Source organism: Aquarana catesbeiana, linkage group LG03 (genome assembly GCF_042186555.1).
Source record: "Aquarana catesbeiana isolate 2022-GZ linkage group LG03, ASM4218655v1, whole genome shotgun sequence".
NCBI lineage: Eukaryota > Metazoa > Chordata > Amphibia > Anura > Ranidae > Aquarana > Aquarana catesbeiana.
The window spans coordinates 139,788,524-139,803,114 of NC_133326.1; the positions used below are offsets into that span (position 1 = coordinate 139,788,524).

The window sequence follows — 14,591 nt, forward strand, 5'->3', positions numbered from 1 at the left end:
CTGTTTTTAAAACTTTTTCTTTAATGCATTGATACATGTCCCGTGGGACAGGACACGGGTCCGCAAACACTTTTTTATGACAATAACTTGCATATAAGCCTTTACAATGAGCACTTTTGATTTCTCATGTTCGTGTCCCATAGACTTTAACGGGGGGTTCGCACAAATTTTTTGTCTGTTCGCATGTTCTGGTGGGAACCGGGGGAGGGGGGTGTTCGGCTGGTCCCTAATAAAGAGGAAAAGGAGACAGAAGGATCGCTTTAAGTAGAAAATGTCTTTCCTGATATTCCTTTACATAAAGCAGAACATCGGTCAGGATAAATGAAAATCGCATCACATATTTATCTTCATTATAAACTGCAGAATCATTTGATGATTTTTATTGTAAAATGAATAGATTTTTCTGATTGTGTGCAATGATTAATATGGGAGGAGAGATAGAGCTGAGCACTGCTCCAGAATAGTCCGTGCAGGTTGGGTGTCCTCCCCATACACACACCGATCTCACCTACCACGACCAACTGCTAGGATTACTGCCGATCACGTTCTCCCGATCGGTGCACACACCGGGGAGCTGATAACTCCGCCGACACCCCGCCATAGATACACAATCTGCAACCCCATAGGCTGAGAGGGAGACAGAGCCCGGAGGGGGAGTATGGGGGAGGGGAGAGCGGACGGCTTCACTGATCATGGAAATCATTGCTGCTGAGCGCTGAGCCTGGAGACAGAGAGGACGCCGAGCACCTACCGCCACCATGGACCGGTATGTCATCGGGGGGATCTACACTGCAGTGTCCGCTCCATCCTCCTATTTACACTCCCACCATATACATGGATGTGTGATGTATGCGTGCAGTATATATAGATGTGTGATGTATGCATGCAGTGTATATATAGATGTGTGTGTGTGTGATGTATGCATGCAGTGTATATAGGTGTGTGTGTGTGTGATGTATGCATGCAGTGTATATATAGATGTGTGTGTGATGTATGCATGCAGTGTATATAGGTGTGTGTGATGTATGCATGCAGTGTATATATAGATGTGTGTGTGTGTGATGTATGCATGCAGTGTATATATAGATGTGTGATGTATGCATGCAGTGTATATATAGATGTGTGATGTATGCATGCAGTGTATATATAGATGTGTGATGTATGCATGCAATGTATATAGATGTGTGATGTATGCATGCAGTATATATAGATGTGTGATGTATGCATGCAGTATATATAGATGTGTGATGTATGTATGCATGCAGTATATATAGATGTGTGATGTATGCATGCAGTATATATATAGATGTGTGTGTGATGTATGTATGATGCATGCAATGTATATAGAAGTGTGATGTATGTATGCAGTATATATAGATGTGTGTGATGTATGCATGCAGTGTGTGTATAATTAATAAATATATATATATATATATATATATTGTGTGTGTGCGTTTATGTATATATAGGTGTGTGATGTATGCGTGCAGTATATATAGATGTGTGTGTGATGTATGCGTGCAGTATATATAGATGTGTGTGTGTGTGTGTGTGTGTGTGATGTATGCGTGCAGTATATATAGATGTGTGTGATGTATGCGTGCAGTATATATAGATGTAAGTATGTATGTATATAGGTGTGCGTGATGTATGCATGCAGCATATATAGGTGTGTGTGTGTGTGTGTGTGTATATATATATATATATATATATATATATATATATAATTTTTTTTTTTTGTGTTTGCAGTATATAGATGTATGTGCTATACTACACACTACTCTATGTATGTATAATATATGTAAAGAATGTAGATGCATGTGTAATGTATATGTGCCACAGTACACTGTGTTGATGCTCTAATCTATGTAATATATTAATACACAATAAATATATAATGTAATCCGTATGTGCAGTACTTCTAGTGCACAGTGTGCTGATGCGCTATGTAATGTATGTGCCATTGCACACTGTACTGATGCTGTATGTATGTAATGATTGGTGTGTCCATACTTCTACTGCACACTGTGCTGCCCTTCAGGGGGTGATTGCTGGCTGCCTCTCATTAACCCTTCCCATGCCGGATCTGCTATTATTGGGTGCATTCACCCCAGCTGCTGTCATTACTGTCAGTCCTTTTATTATGTGTGTTGGCTACATTTGTGAACTGCAGCTGCATAGCAGAACACTCACGCAGGAGTCCTTGGAGCATGATCATACGCTTGACACATTTGTATGGTATAATCATGGAAATTGCTGGTGTGAAGTGCTACGACACAGATCCCAGCATTCTCAGTGCTATTAGAAGAGACAGTAAACTGGTATTTACCCTTTCAGATCACCAAGGATTGGGTAATTACTAGGGGTAATGATACAGTATTGGCAGTGCAGCTAGTCTGAGTGCCCTGCTGGACAGAGGAGGACTGGTTTCCTACATTGTGTCACCAAATATTACTTTTGGTAAAATGAGTGAACATCACTAGGAAGTGTGCTTCTGAGTAAGGATGAGCTCCGGCGTGTTCGCACAGCCCACGTGCAGAGCCCGCCAGGAAGTCGGCACTGCGCTGCGCTAATCACAGGCAGTGAGACATTTCCCGATCTCTGCAGCCGCGCATCGGGACAATGTCGCAACGACGTCCAGGTCAGTGGGAGCGTCATGGACCAGGACGACGTCCAGGTCAGTGGGAGCGTCATGGACCAGGACGACGTCCAGGTCAGTGGGAGCGTCATGGACCAGGACGACGTCCAGGTCAGTGGGAGCGTCATGGACCAGGACGACGTCCAGGTCAGTGGGAGCGTCTTGGACCAGGACGACGTCCAGGTCAGTGGGAGCGTCTTGGACCAGGACGACGTCCAGGTCAGTGGGAGCGTCTTGGACCAGGACGACGTCCAGGTCAGTGGGAGCGTCTTGGACCAGGACGACGTCCAGGTCAGTGGGAGCGTCTTGGACCAGGACGACGTCCAGGTCAGTGGGAGCGTCTTGGACCAGGACGACGTCCAGGTCAGTGGGAGCGTCTTGGACCAGGACGACGTCCAGGTCAGTGGGAGCGTCTTGGACCAGGACGACGTCCAGGTCAGTGGGAGCGTCTTGGACCAGGACGACGTCCAGGTCAGTGGGAGCGTCTTGGACCAGGACGACGTCCAGGTCAGTGGGAGCGTCTTGGACCAGGACGACGTCCAGGTCAGTGGGAGCGTCTTGGACCAGGACGACGTCCAGGTCAGTGGGAGCGTCTTGGACCAGGACGACGTCCAGGTCAGTGGGAGCGTCTTGGACCAGGACGACGTCCAGGTCAGTGGGAGCGTCTTGGACCAGGACGACGTCCAGGTCAGTGGGAGCGTCTTGGACCAGGACGACGTCCAGGTCAGTGGGAGCGTCTTGGACCAGGACGACGTCCAGGTCAGTGGGAGCGTCTTGGACCAGGACGACGTCCAGGGCCCTTCCACCTATCCATTCTTGCAACAGAATGGGGGCAGGAGGGGGGGAATAGGAGAGTTACCAACCTCTCAGTTAAAATCGCCACCATTATGCTGCCAATTGTATTAATAAGAAAGAAATCTAGGCCAGCACAGACCGTTATCAGATGCCCTAAGAAGAGGAGGTGACTGTGTTAGGCCTCATGCACACGAGACGCCGGTGCAAACTCTGCTGAACACATGTTTTTAAAAGCTGAAACCGGCATTTAGAAACCCCTGTTTAGCCGCGTTTTATCGCGTTTGCGTCTAGAAGCGTCTGCAGACCAGAGAATGACATTTTGCAACCCAACTTTGGGGCCCCATATCTCGGGGTCACTTAGTGCTAGGAACCCCAAATTGGCTAACACAGTGGAACTAGCACTACAACATATCCAAATTTGGGGTTCCTAGCACCAAGTGGCCCTGAGATACGGGGCCCCAAAGTCAGTGGGAGCGTCATGGACCAGGACGACGTCCAGGTCAGTGGGAGCGTCATGGACCAGGACGACGTCCAGGTCAGTGGGAGCGTCATGGACCAGGACGACGTCCAGGTCAGTGGGAGCGTCATGGACCAGGACGACGTCCAGGTCAGTGGGAGCGTCATGGACCAGGACGACGTCCAGGTCAGTGGGAGCGTCATGGACCAGGACGACGTCCAGGTCAGTGGGAGCGTCATGGACCAGGACGACGTCCAGGTCAGTGGGAGCGTCATGGACCAGGACGACGTCCAGGTCAGTGGGAGCGTCATGGACCAGGACGACGTCCAGGTCAGTGGGAGCGTCATGGACCAGGACGACGTCCAGGTCAGTGGGAGCGTCATGGACCAGGACGACGTCCAGGTCAGTGGGAGCGTCATGGACCAGGACGACGTCCAGGTCAGTGGGAGCGTCTTGGACCAGGACGACGTCCAGGTCAGTGGGAGCGTCTTGGACCAGGACGACGTCCAGGTCAGTGGGAGCGTCTTGGACCAGGACGACGTCCAGGTCAGTGGGAGCGTCTTGGACCAGGACGACGTCCAGGTCAGTGGGAGCGTCTTGGACCAGGACGACGTCCAGGTCAGTGGGAGCGTCTTGGACCAGGACGACGTCCAGGTCAGTGGGAGCGTCTTGGACCAGGACGACGTCCAGGGCCCTTCCACCTATCCATTCTTGCAACAGAATGGGGGCAGGAGGGGGGGAATAGGAGAGTTACCAACCTCTCAGTTAAAATCGCCACCATTATGCTGCCAATTGTATTAATAAGAAAGAAATCTAGGCCAGCACAGACCGTTATCAGATGCCCTAAGAAGAGGAGGTGACTGTGTTAGGCCTCATGCACACGAGACGCCGGTGCAAACTCTGCTGAACACATGTTTTTAAAAGCTGAAACCGGCATTTAGAAACTCCTGTTTAGCCGCGTTTTATCGCGTTTGCGTCTAGAAGCGTCTGCAGACCAGAGAATGACATTTTGCAACCCAACTTTGGGGCCCCATATCTCGGAGTCACTTAGTGCTAGGAACCCCAAATTGGCTAACACAGTGGAACTAGCACTACAACATATCCAAATTTGGGGTTCCTAGCACCAAGTGGCCCTGAGATACGGGGCCCCAAAGTCAGGTCGCAAAATATCAATCACTTTTCTGCAGCAGAGAATGACATTTTGTGACCAGAATTTGGGGCCCCGTATCTCAGGGCCACTTGGTGCTAGGAACCCCAATTAGATATGTTGTAGTGCTAGTTCCACCGTGTTTGCACACCAAATATGGGGTTCCTAGCACCAAGTGGCTCCGAGATATGGGGCCCCAAATTCGGGTCATAAAATGTTCCTGTTAAAAACACTTATAAACGCAAACGCGGTACCCATGTTTAGCCGCGTTTTGAACTTGGAAAACTTTTGCGTCTGAACCCATTTCTTTGCTTCTGGAAAAACGAGGTTAAACGCATCTGCTTAAAAACACCAAAAAACAAGACTGTGTACATGGACGCATAGGATAACATTGAATGGGTTCAGGGACCTTTGAAAAAAGTGTCCAACTGCCTCTGAACGCGAGTTTAACAGAGTCTCGTGTGCATGAGGCCTTAGGGAACGGACTCTTCCTAGAGTAGTCAGATTTTCTAGCAGATTTGAAGGCACATTGCAAGCTAGTGACAGGGCCTCTTTGACATGTTTTACTTTTCTGTGTACTATTTTTTTGACAACCATGTGCACTGTGTCAACGACCTTTAGAAAACTCAGTTAGTCTACTTACAAATGCAATTTGCAGCCCCAGCTGTGGAAAACATCTTTCATTGAATGCACATGGGTGTGGTGGGGTTTATTGCTAAAACTGCTGGCTGTCATCTCCTGGGCTTGTGATCTGCTACAATGTACTTTTACAGGGTGTTCTTTGTAAAAGTGACACCACAATGACATAAAAATCAGTGACATCTCTCCCATCATATACCTTTCATGGTAGCGACAGGTCACTGCAATACTGACTATAGTGAACAGTGCAGCACTATTATAGGTTACCTGATGCTGTGGAGGTGCATGGTTGGGATAAAAGATAGGATGGACAACTCAAATTTTGAAAATTCATCTTGCAAGAGCAGGAGAAAAAAAAATCAATCAAGTCCCCATCCACTCTAATCGCACGGATAGTGGAATCTTCATTTTATTTACGCTGCCAAGTCACCTGCAGCTGCTGGTGTTGCCAAAAAGTGACCATGTATCTTAGGATGCACTGTATACCCAATAATTTACCACCTGGCTCAGTAGATTTTGAAATCAACAATTGTCAAGCCAGTTTGGGCTTACAGGGCCCATGTGCAGCTCGACTTTTAACTGATTCAGCAGGAATCGTATAAAATTCTAACTGGAGCATGTCACCCCCTTACCTGATTCATCCCCAACTATGTAGAAAATGTGTTCACCTAAATGGCCTACATCTATAGCAAGGGTGTTATTTAACTTAGGTCAGAGCTGCATAGTTTTCTTTTGTCTGCAGGCACCCTTTACCTGCATAGGCAGTTGGTAAATGTGAACTATCTTAATGAAATTGCATTTTGTGACTTTTCAATAAGGTTTGCACAAATAAAAAAGAGAAAATAGCGTGTGCATTGGCACTGTAATCAGGATGCACACCGACTTCTATGTCTTACGCAGCTGCTGGTGTTAACAGATGCTAAATGAAATAATAATTAAAATGAACTTCTCTCCCTATAAATATCCAGGTCCCAACAGATACACTATATTATCAAAAGTATTGGGACTTCTGCCTTTCCACGCACATGAACTTTAATGGCATCCCAGCCTTATGCCCCATACACACGGTCGGATTTTCCGATGGAAAATGTCCGATCGGAGCGTGTTGTCGGAAATTCCGACCGTGTGTGGGCTCCATCGGACATTTTCCATCGGATTTTCCGACACACAAAGTTGGAGAGCAGGAGATAAAATTTTCCGACAACAAAATCCGTTGTCGGAAATTCCGATTGTGTGTACACAAATCCGACGGACAAAGTGCCATGCATGCTCAGAATAAATAAAGAGATGAAAGCTATTGGCCACTGCCCCGTTTATAGTCCCGACATACGTGTTTTACGTTACCGCGTTTAGAACGATCGGATTTTCCGACAACTTTGTGTGACCGTGTGTATGCAAGACAAGTTTGAGCCAACATCCGTCAGAAAAAAATCCTAGGATTTTGTTGTCGGAATGTCCGAACAAAGTCCGAGTCTGCAGGGTTCAATACTGAATTGGCCCACCCTTTGCAGCTATAACAGCTGCAACTCTTCTGGGAATGCTGCCCACAAAATTTAGGGGCGTGTCTATGGGAATGTTTGACCATTCTTCCAGAAGCGCATTTGTGAGGTCAGACACTGATGTGGACGAGAAGGACTGACTCGGTCTCTGCTCTAATTCATCCCAAAGGTGTTCTATCTGGTTGAGGTCAGGACTCTGTGTTGGCAAGTCAAGTTTCTCCACCCCCAAACTCGCTCATCCATGACTTTATGGACCTTGCTTTGTGCACTGGTGTGCAGTCATGTTGGAACACAAAGGCGCCATCCCCAAACTGTTTCCACAAAGTTGGGAGCATGAAATCATCCAAAATGTCTTGGTATGTTGACTCCTTAAGAGTTCCCTTCACTGGAACTAAGGGGCCAAGATCAACCCCCAAAAAACAACCCCACACCATAATCCTCCCTCCACCAAATGATTTGGACCAGTGCACAAAGCAAGGTCTATAAATACATGGAAGAGCGAGTTTGAGGTGGAGGAACTTGACTGGCCAACACATAGTCCTCACCTCAACCCGACAGAACACCTTTTGGGATGAATTAGAGCGGAGACTACGAGCCAGGCCTTCTTGGCCAACATCAGTGACTGACCTCACAAATGCGCTTTTGGAAGAATGGTCAAACATTCCCATAGACACACTACTAAACCTTGTGGACAGCCTTCCTTGTGAAGCTGTTATAGCTGCAAAGGGTGGGCCAACTCGATATTGAACCCTACGGACTAAAACTGGGATGTCATTAAAGCTCAGGTGTGTGTAAAGGCAGGTTTCCCAATACTTTTGACAATACAGTGTATATCGAACGCTTTGGATGACGTGTACTGATTTCTATAGGGCCAAACACTCCTGTAAGCAAGCACAGTGGTAGTCAGGATCTTTTCTAATGCAGATCTGTACAGGTGGTGCTGTAGTATTCATTCTCATCCACACAAACGCAACTTATTTTAACGTTACACTAACTATATACTGTATGTACAGCATATGAAGACAGATTCATGTTTCCTGTGTGTGATGACCACAGGGGAAAAGCTATTCTAAACTGAACAGCGAGCTTTGACTTTCTGCAATACGGAATATCACACTTCGGTGGTATCTGTGTATTCAGGAGGCCTTTTTAGTTATTTCTTGAGGTAAATATCTAGGATCGTGTTTTATTTTTTTTTTTACCAATTTCTTGTTAAATAAAATATATGCATCCAGTTCCACTTACATAAGCCTTAACTTTTAGGGAAAAAAATCTAGTAGTGGTGTGTGTGTGTGTGAGGGCCTGAAGTGGTTACAGAGGAAAGATTCCTGTCAGGAAGTTGGTGAAATATTGTATAATTCACACTGGAGTCGGAGCACATTTTCCACCAATGTTCCAATTCGCTTATCCCCGCCATAAAGAAAGTTTCATCTTTAGATACATTTTTCCACAGCTTACTTCTTGGTTGTTTCTGGCAGAAAGCAGTGAAGACGTGCTTCAGCCGCAATCGCAAGAATGCTCCAGATTTGGCTGAATCTGCTTGAAACTGACACAGACTCCTGGGAGTTGCTATGCTTTTGGTCAGCTGTCAAACGTTTACGTATCCGCCATAGCGGTTAGGGTCCTTTTGCACGGGTGATTACTGCGATTTGCTGCAGCTGGAATTGACTGATGTTTGCAAATAGCTGCAGTCACTAAGCCTGTGCAGTGCAATGACAGGCTGTCGGTGACTGCAGCTGTAGTACATGACTGCCAGCGGTTACCTGGGGTGATTGTTGCTGGGTGCATTATATGTGGCCATCGACAGTCTGTCATTAGATTGTACAGGCTACGCGTCTGTCAAGTGGGAATCCGTAGATTCTTTTAGCTGGAAATCGGTGTGTGTAACCACCTGTGTGAATGGACCCTAATGCCGCATACACACGGCCGTACATTCCGACCGTGTGTATGCCCCATCGGACTTTTTCTGTCGGCATTTCCGACGGACTCAGATATAGAACATGTTCTAAATCTCTCCATCGGAAATGCCGACGGAGTTTGGACCGTTCAAGTTCAGCCATGTGTACGTGGCATTAGGCCGCAGTCAGATGTGAAAAGGTTTGATAGCATAGAGTGAGCGCTGCAGCCTCATACACTAGGCGAAAAATCAATCGAAAATCTGTTATTCGGACAGTTTGTTAGTTTATCGTCCAGTTAAAGGGCACAAATCTAAAATCGGTTGTGATGTTTTCTGAGCCAAAAAATCAAAGGAACATTTTGAAAAACTTCTTCTGAACGGACAATAAATTCAAAGGATAATGTGTTTCTTGTTTGCACTAGGCATATGTGACAAAACAAACTAAAAACTGATTCATTTATGTCCATTGAACGATTTATCGACCAAAATTTGGTCATTACATGATGGCAAAATCGTTTGCTCTCACGACCGTGCGTTCGTTTTTCAAAAAGCGCGTTTGAACAATTTTTTGACAGGTGTATGGCTAGCATAAAGCTGCGGCCGGTTTGAGCTCATTAACGTGTCCGTTGCATTTAAGGAGGAAATGGGACTTTAAAATGAAGCGGTTGAAATGCGGAGGTGATAAAATTATAAAGTTTTATTCATAATAGGATAGGTAATTTAGTATATTACATATATAAGCACAAGATATGGACATGGTGGTACAAGAGTATAAAAAAACGCATAAATATTAATTCATAATAATTAGGGTTGTCCCGTATCGGCACCGATACCGAGCATTTGCCCAAGTACTTGTACTCGGGCAAATGCTCCCGATGCTTCCCCCGATACCTGGAATACAGCTGTGATCGGCGCGTGGGGGAGTTACAAGATTCTCCCCCAGCGGCTTTCAGCTGCTTTAGTGACATACAGCGGTGATCGCTCACCGCTGACTGTCACTGCATCCTCCTCCATGCCCCCTCCTTTCCTCTGTCCCCCTCCGCTGTCCCCCTCTGTTTCTCTTTCCTCTTCTGTCCCCCTCCGCTGTCCCCTCCGTTCCTCTTTCATTATCTGTGCCTCTCCGCTGTCCCCTCCGTTGTCCCCTCCGTTCCCCTCTCCTTCTCTCTCCCCCTCCGTTCCACCATCCCCCTCCTCCTTCCTTTGTGAATAGACAGAGTCAGCTGACTCTGTCCATTCACATAACTGAAACATTGTAATCTCCTGTGATTACAATGTGTCAGTTTATAAATGGAGAGGAGCCGCTGTCTTCTCTCCATTCATTCTCAGTGCAGCTGAGGCTGCAGAGAAAGGGACTGGGGAATCTCTATCCTCGGTCTCTTTCTCTGTCTTAAGGGGGAGATATCAGGGGTCTGTTAAGACCCCTGATATCTCACCAAAGCCCCCCAACAGGGCTGATTTAAAAAAAACAAAAAAAAACACATCTTGCAATAAAGAATAAAAAAAATGATTGTAAAAAATAAAAATTGTAAATAAAAAAAAAAACAAAAAAAAAAAAAACACACATACAACGTTCACCCCCCCCCCCCCCCCCCAAAAAAAAGCACTGTTAAAAAAAAAAAAAAAAAAAAAAAAAAACACTGTCACGTGACATTAAAAAAAAAGTATCAGTAATCGGTATCGGCGAGTACTTGAAAAAAATAGTATCGGTACTTGTACTCGGTCCTAAAAAAGTGGTATCGGGACAACCCTAATAATAATCAATGGATGGTATGTAACAGCAATATGGCCTAAAAAAAGCCAAACACAGCATGCCCGGCACCTATGTTGATAATCGCATAATAGTAATCTATAATTATTGGGTTCATATTAATGACATCATCGAAGCATAATATATGTCTCTGTAGCATCATGTAGCTCAACGTGTTTCGTGGATATGTTTCCACTCGTCAGAAGCAGATGCGACAGATTCCTGTAAATATAACAAATATGGTGAACCACGCTCTGTTTAAAGGTAGAAAATAATATTAAAGTTAACCCAGTACACTCGCCAACCCCCGCAGGGTGGCAAGAAACGTGACAGATCCTCCTCCCTGGAGCCTCCTAGTTTGGAGCAGGAATGGGTTGAGTCTGCTTCTGAGCAATCTGGACAAGAAGCTATCCAGTTGATGTCTGCCTCTCAGTCGCAGAGGCTTTTCATCCTGACTCTTACCGAAATGGTTCGTTTTGCCTCTTGCAGAGGTTACTGAGCCCCCTGGTCCTCTTTGGGATCCCTGAGGCCTCTTCAGGCCGCACAGGCTTTCCCCTTACACCCTCTGTTGGAACAGGCAGTGTATGCTGATTGGGAACATCCTGACAGGATTTTTGTTCCTCCTAAAGAGGTTTTTCCTTTTATATCCCATGGATGAAAAGTGGAGCATGCCAGTCGTAGATGCAGCAGTCTCTTCCTTAAACAAGAACTTAACTTGTCTGGTAGATAACGCACAGGGTTTGAAAGACCCCGTTGACAAGAAATTGGAGTCGTTAATAAAGTGGAGGTTTGCTAAAAAAAATAATAGCAAAAGCTAGCAGCTACAAATACTGCAGCTGCTGACTTTTAATATATGGACACTTACCTGTCCAGGGAGCCCGCGTTGTCGGCAGCCGAAGCGATCCGTCCTTCAGCTCTTGGCTGCTGCCGCCGCCATCCTCGGTAAGGGAATAAGGAAGTGAAGCCATGCGGCTTCACTTCCTGGTTCTCTACTGCGCATACGTGAGTCGCGCTGCGCGTCCTCTCAGGTCCCTGCTGTATTCTGTGTCACACAGAATACAGTGGGGGAGGACGGGGTAGGCGGCGGAAGTGGTGTAGGTCACCGCAATCACCGCGGTGATCTATGCCAGGAAGTGGGAGCAAATACCTGTATTAGACAGGTATCTGCTCCCTCCTCCCCCCTGAAAGGTGCCAAATGTGACACCGGAGGGGGGGAGGCCTCCAAAAAGTGGAAGGCCTCCAAAAGTGGAAGTGGAACTTTAAAGACTTCCTTTTCTTTTGCCAGTTCAACTATTCAGCCAGCTGTTGCGGCAATTGGTTTCTGCCAGTCCATAAAGGATCAGCGCAGACAGCCTGACAGGCCTAACCAGGAGGATGATCTGGCTTAAAATAAGACAGATATTCCTCGAGCACTGTGTTTTGCTGTTGACGCCTTAAAGCAGAAGTCCGTGATTTAAAAAAAATCCCCCATTAGTAATTAGTACACCCCACCCCACGCGTGCGCACACACACACGCAAAACACTAAACCGTTATTACAAATAAACAAATGCAGCGTTATGTGATATATCGCTCATTCAGGTGAAAAAATATATATAATTTCTGTGGGGATGCGCAAGTGAATGTTGGAGCAACTTGAATTCCCAAACAAAGAATATAAATGGTAAAAAATATATAAATTAACTACCTGTTGTCAAGCAAGTGCACAGTGAAAGAAATATAAAAAAAATTGAAGTAAACCTCAAAATATCAAAAATTCTAAATTACAGCAAATCCACAGTGAAAATAAATATAATTTTATATACACAGTGGGGCAAAAAAGTATTTAGTCAGCCATCAATTGTGCAAGTTCTCCCACTTAAAAAGATGAGAGAGGCCTGTAATTGTCATCATAGGTATACCTCAACTATGAGAGACAAAATGTGGAAACAAATCCAGATAATCACATTGTCTGATTTTTGAAAGAATTTATTTGCAAATTATGGTGGAAAATAAGTATTTGGTCAATATCAAAAGTTCATCTCAATACTTTGTTATATATCCTTTGTTGGCAATGACAGAGGTCAAACGTTTTCTGTAAGTCTTCACAAGATTGCTACACACTGTTGCTGGTATGTTGGCCCATTCCTCCATGCAGATCTCCTCTAGAGGAGTGATGTTTTGGGGCTGTTGCTGGGCAACACGGACTTTCAACTCCCTCCAAAGGTTTTCTATGGGGTTGAGATCTGGAGACTGGCTAGGCCACTCCAGGACCTTGAAATGCTTCTTACAAAGCCACTCCTTCATTGCCCGGGTGGTGTGTTTGGGATCATTGTCATGCTGAAAGACCCAGTCACGTTTCATCTTCAATACCCTTGCTGATGGGAGGAGGGTTGCACTCAAAATCTCACGATACATGGCCCCATTCATTCTTTCATGTACACGGATCAGTCATCCTGTTCCCTTTGCAGAGAAACAGCCCCAAAGCATGATGTTGCCACCCCCATGCTTCACAGTAGGTATGGTGTTCTTTCCTTGCAACTCAGCATTCTCTCTCCTCCCAAACACGACGAGTTGTGTTTCTACCAAACAGTTCTACTTTGGTTTCATCTGACCATATGACATTCTCCCAATCCTCTTCTGGATCATCCAAATGCTCTCTAGCAAACCTCAGACGAGCCCAGACATGTACTGGCTTAATCAGGGGGACATGTCTGGCACTGCAGGATCTGAGTCCCTGGCGGCGTAGTGTGTTACTGATAGTAGCCTTTGTTACGTTGGTCCCGGCTCTCTGCAGGTCATTCACTAGGTCCCCCCCCCCGTGTGGTTCTGGGATTTTTGCTCACCGTTCTTGCGTGGGGCCCCAGATCGAGGGAGATTATCAGTGGTCTTGTATGATTTCAATTTTCTAATTATTGCTCCCACAGTTGATTTCTTCACACCAAGCTACTTGCCTATTGTAGATTCAGTCTCCCCAGCCTGGTGTAGGTCTACAATTTTGTTTCTGGTGTCCTTCGACAGCTCTTTGGTCTTCACCATAGTGGAGTTCGGAGTGTGACTGTTTTGAGGTTGTGGACAGGTGTCTTTTAGGGCCGGTTCACACGGGGCGACTTGTCAGGCGACCTAGCCGCCTGGCAAGTCGCCTCCCGTTCTGTACAATGGAACCGTTCTAATCGGAGCGACTTGCGTCGCTCCGACTTAGAAGAAAGGTTCCTGTACTACTTTGGGGGCGACTTGCATAGACTTCTATACAGAAGTCGTCTTGCAAGTCGCCGCGGCAGTCGTGTGCAGGTCGCCTCGGTGAGGCGACCTGCAAGTCGTGCCGCTTCTAATGTGAACCGGCGCTTATACTGATAACAAGTTCAAACAGGTGCCATTAATACAGGTAATGAGTGGAGGACAGAGGAGCCTTTGAAAGAAGATACAGGTCTGTGAGAGCCAGAAATCTTGCTTGTTTGTAGGTGACCAAATACTTATTTTCCACCACAATTTGCAAATAAATTCTTTCAAATATCAGACAATGTGATTGTCTGTCTGGATTTGTTTCCACATTTTGTCTCTCATAGTTGAGGTATACCTATGATGACAGTTACAGGCCTCTCTCATCTTTTTAAGTGGGAGAACTTGCACAATTGATGGCTGACTAAATACTTTTTTGCCCCACTTTATGTGTGTGTGTGTATATATATATATATATATATATATATATATATATATATATATATATATATATATATATATATATATATATATATATATATATATATATATATATATATATATATATATAATATT

General features: G+C 45.7%; 1 protein-coding gene across 1 annotated transcript in view; it reads left to right on the plus strand.

The window, feature by feature from the left end:
- Positions 1-435: 435 nt before the first annotated feature.
- PRRT4 (proline rich transmembrane protein 4) overlaps positions 436-14,591 on the plus strand; it is an 86,516-nt gene continuing 72,360 nt past the window's right edge. Inside the window, exon 1 of the mRNA XM_073619307.1 lies at positions 436-766. The gene's annotated coding sequence lies outside the window, so the exon portion shown is untranslated. The remainder of the gene's footprint in view (positions 767-14,591) is intronic.